We start from the raw sequence: 6,192 nt of genomic DNA, 5'->3' as shown, positions 1-6,192 counted from the left end.
TTAATTAATTTATTTGACAGAGAGAGACACAGTGAGAGAGGGAACACAAGCAGGGGGAGTGGGAGAGGGAGAAGCAGGCTTCCTGCAGAGCAGGGAGCCCGATGCAGGGCTCGGGGCTCGATCCCAGGACCCCGGGATCATGACCCGAGCCGAAAGCAGACGCCTAACGACTGAGCCACCTAGGCGCCCCCTAATGTTGTAATTCTTTTTAATCTCATTGTTGACAGATACATCCTCAACACCTAGAACAGTGCCTGGCACATCATAGGTGCTCAATAAAGATTTGTTGAATAAGTGAACGAATGAATGAAATATCTCAAACCAAGTTCTGATATTCTTGGGGATTCTCTATAGTTTGAGATCTCCTCAGCATGGCATGTGAGGCTCTTCACAATCAAGCTAGGAATACTCAACTAGTAATTTTACCAGACAGTCTGGGCAGGATGTGGAGGCGTAGTCCTTTTTAGAAAAAAAAAAAAAAAAGAAAAAAGAAAAGAAAGTAGAAAGGATTTATGTACATTTTGACAGGGAAGACATGATATGCAAATGACTTGCAAATATAATGCAAATGACATGCAACTTCTCATGCAAATGAGCATCCTGTCTTTGGAATCAACTGCCGGAGTATTCACTAATTTGTCTGTGGTACTGGCAGTAAATCTTTCAAGGGTTTAGGATGCAAGTTTCCTTGATGGGAATGTGTGTGTATTGGGAGGAGGAGGTGGTGGAAAGGGGTCTCTCAAGGAAGAGTCAGTGTGATGCTATGAGCCTGCTTCTTAGTATGAAGCTTGGTACAATATGCAGCTTAACTCAAAATTATTCTGCCATGATATTCCAAAGGCTGGCCTTTTGGAATTGGCAGAAAGTGTGGGGCAACAAAATGCAACTCCTTATACCCCTTCAACTCTGGCAACCTCCCATTTTCTTTCCCATCCATCTCACATCATTCAGGCTGTAGACTACCAGAGCAGAGAGTGGGGAGTCAGAGATCCTTCGCCTTAGGTCCTCACCATGAGGACCACAGATGAGCCTGAGATAAGGGCTCTTGTAAATCATATCTGAAGGAGGTTAAGAGCCTGATGTGGAGTTCTGCATTTCCTAATGTCATGACAGGAAGAATTTAGCTGAATTTTTACTCGACATCTTAGAAAAGGACCGGTGGTTACAAGAATCATGGGGGGGCTTTCTGAGAAATATATCTGTTTAATCTCAATGCCAGTGATGTGGTCTGACAAAATTGGAAGCTTTCTCGGAAATCTAAAGGAAGAAAGTCAGCTGTGATTTTTTCATTATAAAAACCTGTTCTTCCCTGTCCATGATATGAAAGGAAATTTTTGGTTACACAGACACCTCTCCTTTGATTATAAAAGTATTGGGAAGGGGCACCTGGGTGACTCAGTCGGTTGAGCTTCAGATTCTTGATCTCAGCTTAGGTTGTGATCTCAGGGTCCTGGGATTAAGCCCCACTCAGCAGGAGCTTAATTCTGCTTGAGGATTTCTCCCCCTTTCCCTCTGCACCACCCCCCCAGGCCCACTCATGCAGGCACACACTCTCTCTCTCAAATAAATAGATAAATCTTTAAAAAAAAATGGTATTGGGAAGGGGTATCTGGGTGGCTTGGTCAGTTAAGTGTCTGTCTTCAGCTCATGTCATGATCCCAAGGTCCTGGCGTTGAACCCAGTGTCAGGCTCCCTGGTCAGCAGGGAGCCTGCTTCTCCCTCTGCCTTTCCCCTCCAGCTTGTGCTCTCTCTCTCGCTCACTCTTTCTCAAATAAATGAATAAAATCTTTTAAAAAAAGTATTGGTAAAATAAAATAAAAGAGACTCTAGCAGATATATTTTAACATAGCTCAGAATCTGTGAGCCACCTGTGTGGCTCAGTCAGTTAAGCATCTGACTCTTGGTTCCTGGCTCAGGTCTTGATCTCAGGATCATGAATTCAAGCCCCATGCTGGGCATGGAGCCTGCTTAAAAAAAATTAGTCAACATGGCTCAGAATTGGTTTTTTTCTTTGACACTTTGCTTTGCAACCAGACTTTGGTTCCGATTCCCACCTCCCAGCTATACAGACTCAGGCAACTTACTCAATTTTTCTGAAACTCAGTTTTCTCATCTGTAAAATGGGAATAACAAAACCCGTGGGAGATTGCTATGAAGATTAAATGAGATGATGCATATACTTAGTGATGTGGAAATGTTGGGGTTTGTAGCAAACAGTCTAGAAAGAATTCCTGAGACTTCTTTGGTGCAAAAAGGTTGTTTTATTAAAGCACGGGGACAAGATCCATGGGCAAAAAGAGCTGCACTGGGATTGTGAGGATTGGCTGATTATATACTTTCAAGTTAGGAGGGGGTTAGGGATAGCGTAAGTCTCTAAGGAATTTTGGAAGCAAGGTTTCCAGGACCTTGAAGGGGCTAGCTACTGTTAGGAAAAGGTCATTTATTACTGCTCAGTAAAACCTTAGTCATGAGACCCTTCAGATATTTATCAGTGGCCCATATGCTTGGAGGATGATTGCTAACATATATCTTGGGGGGTAGAGATAAAGGAAGTTTCCAAAAGAATTTTTATAGGTTAAAGTAGACTTAGAGGATGGGGCGCCTGGGTGGCTCAGTCGTTAAGCCTCTGCCTTCGGCTCAGGTCATGATCCCAGGGTCCTGGGATCGAGCCCCGCATCGGGTTCCCTGCTCGGCAGGAAGCCTGCTTCTCCCTCTCCCACTCCCCCTGCTTGTGTTCCTGCTCTCGCTATCTCTCTCTCTGTGTCAAATAAACAAATAAAATCTTAAAAAAAAAAAGTAGACTTAGAGGATCCTGGCGGGGTGGGTCAGGATAATATTAAGCTAAGATTGCCTTTGCTCTTAGTAAAGTGTCAACATTGAGGCAGCTGAGTTCCTAGAGGAAGGTTGCTCTGCCCATTTCAAGGACTTGTCAATGGGTTGTAAGTACCAAGGAAATTTAATTTTTTTTTTTTTTGCCTTTGTTTCCCACATCACTTAGTCCAGTGTCTGGCTCACAGTAAGCATTCAATAAATGTAGCTATTTGCAGTGGTCATCTGTGGATTTGCTGCTTAGAGTCCATTCATTTTCCATCTGGTAACTGTACCTCATCTCCTTCTGATGAACCATCATTCTCTCCTTAGTCCATGTAGTTATAGTGAAACTGGCTCCACCCTGAGCACCAGGAATAGAGCATGTGACTTAGGTTTAAGCCAGTTAGACCAGTCTATCCTCTAACCCATAGTTATTGATTTAAAAATGGAGGCATACAGGGGGGTGGGAGGGATGGGATGGCTGGGTAATGGACATTGGGGAGGGTATGTGCTATGGTGAGCACTGTGAATTGTGTAAGACTGTTGAATCACAGACTTGTACCTCTGAAACAAATAATATATGTTAAAAAAAAAACAAGGGGGCGCCTGGGTGGCTCAGTCGTTAAGTGTCTGCCTTCAGCTCAGGTCATGATCCCAGGGTCCTGGGATTGAGCCCCGCATTGGGCTCTCCCACTCCCCCTGCTTGTGTTCCTTCTCTCACTGTATCTCTCTCTGTCAAATAAATAAATAAAATTTTTTTAAAAAGATTTATTTATTTATTTATTTTGAGAGAGTGAGAATGAGAGAGAGAGAGAGAGAGAGTACATAAGAGCGGGGAGGGTTAGAGGGAGAAGCAGGCCCCTCGCCGAGCAGGGAGCCCAATGCAGGACTCGATCCCGGGACTCCAGGATCATGACCTGAGCCGAAGGCAGTCGCTTAACCAACTGAGCCACCCAGGCGCCCTAAATAAAATCTTAAAAAAGAAAAAAAGATAGTAGGAAGGGAAAAATGAAGGGGGGGAAGGAACCATGAGAGACTATGGATTCTGAGAAACAAACTGAGGGTTCTAGAGGGGAGGGGGGTGGGGGGATGGGTTAGCCTGGTGATGGGTATTAAGGAGGGCACATATTGAGTGGAGCACTGGGTGTTATGCACAAACAATGAATCATGAAACACTACATCAAAAACTAATGATGTAATGTATGGTGATTAACATAACATAATAAAATAAAATTAAAAAAAAGGAGGCATACATAGAGTTACCACATGCTCTCAAAACTCCACTCCTCAATATATACCCAAGGCAATTGAAAACAGGTGTGCAAACAACTTTCATGTGAATGTTCATAGTAGCGTTATTTATAACAGCCAAAAAATGGAAACAATCTAAATGTCCATTGTCTGATGAAGAGATAAAATGTTGTATCCATACAATAGGAATGATATTCAGTCATAAAAAGGAAAGAAGTACTAATGCATGCTACTGCATGGATGAACCTTGAAAACATTATGCTAAGTGAAAAAAAAATTCACAAAAAGACATATGTATGATTTCATTTATATGAAATATCCAGAATAGGCAAATCTATGGAGACAGAGAAAGAAGCTTAGTGGTTGTCAGGGACTAGAAGGAAGGGAATGGGGAGTGACTGCTAATGGGTATGGGGTTTCTCTTTAAGTCTCAGCCTAAATGTTGCCTTTTGGAGGAGGCCTTTCCTAAAACCCTCAGTGACATTAAATCCCATTGAGCCTGGCCCACCTCCTTTATGCGGTTATTTGATTAATTATTATTCTTTTGTTTTATGTCTGTCTTATTTGCAGTTGTTTAGTCTCATGCAGGAAAGGACTCTTCTGGTTAGCTGTTTCTAGATAACTAACTACCTCAAATCTTAGTGCTTAAAACAGAGTTTGGCAAAGTGGGACCATGGGCCAGATCTAGCTCACGGCCTGTTTTTGTATAACTAGAAAACTAAGAGAGAGAGAGAGAGAGAGAGAGAGAGGGAGGGAGAGAGAGAGAGAGAGAGAGAGAGAGAGAGAGAGAGAGAGAGAGAGAATGTGTGTGTGTGTGTGTGTGTGTGTGTGTGTGTGTTTATATCTTTAAGGGGGTATTTTAAAAACCCAGAACAGGAACACTATATGACAGAGACAGTACACGGTCTGCAAGGCCTAAAATATTTACTACCTGGCCCTTCATAGGGAAACTTTGCCTATTATGGATTATAACAACAGTTTGTTACAGCTCATGATTTTGTATGCCAGTAATCCAGGAAGGGTTTGGTTGGATGATTCTTCTGCTCTATGTGATGTTGACTGGGGCCTCTCAGTGGCACTCAGCTGGAGGCTGGTCTGGTCTGAAAGTGTGTCACTCAAAGTCTGGTACCTTGGTCTGAAGGCGTCACTCAAGTCTGGTACCTTGATGGGGTGGCTGGAAGGCTGGGCTCAGTGGGGCCCCTCTCTCTGCATGCTGTCTCACAATCAGGGTGGATGGCCTTACTGCAGAATGGCTCAGGGCTCTAAGAGACCAATGTGGAAGCTTTCAAAGAATGGGCTTAAAACTGTATAGCATCACTTCTTCTGTACTCTATTGGTCAAAGCAATCTAGTGTCACAGGTATGGGATATATATCCCACCTCTCGATCATGGGAGTGCAAAGAGTTTGAGACTACCTTTAATCTACTTCAAGACTAAGCCTGCTCACTCACCATTAAATCCCCAGCTCTTAGCACAGGACCTGCACATGAACTCAATAAATTTGTTAACTAATGGACACACTGTAGTGGGTGGAATCCGACCTATTTATAATATGAAAGTATTAGATTTGGAACTAGAACAAAGGGTCTCCTTGGACCCTTAGGAGCATTCCATTCCACGTGTTCCATTTGGGGGCTACCATGGTCCTGGCACTGTGCTACATCTCTCTCAGAGTATTTGCACTTCAGTTTCCTTTTTGGTTAATGAGGAACAATAACAGCTGCATTTCACGGGCTTCCCATGAGAATTAAATGGCATACCTGAGTGCCTCAGTCAGTTAAGTGGCTGCCTTCGGCTCAGGTCATGATCCCAGGGTCCTGGGATCAAGTCCCGCATTGGGCTCCCTGCTCAGCGGAGAGCCTGCTTCTCCTCCTCTCTCTGCCTGCCTCTCTGCCTGCTTGTGCTCTCTATCTCTCTGTCGAATAAATAAAATCTTAAAAAAAAAAAAGGCATACCTGAGAAAGCTTTCTAAACTGCGATATTCTGTTTAATGTTGTTATTATTCTCATTGTTGCCCAGGGTGGGCAGATGACAAGGCTAGAGCCCCTAGATCCCCTGCCCTGGAGAAGGACCCCTCAACCTTACCTGGCTCTCCATCTCTTACCCCTGCCAATCACTGAGAAGCAGGCA

Source organism: Eumetopias jubatus, unplaced genomic scaffold (genome assembly GCF_037043125.1).
Source record: "Eumetopias jubatus isolate StellerSeaLion01/CBP00866 unplaced genomic scaffold, mEumJub1_p1.0 scaffold_5, whole genome shotgun sequence".
NCBI lineage: Eukaryota > Metazoa > Chordata > Mammalia > Carnivora > Otariidae > Eumetopias > Eumetopias jubatus.
This window is presented reverse-complemented; position numbering follows the sequence as displayed.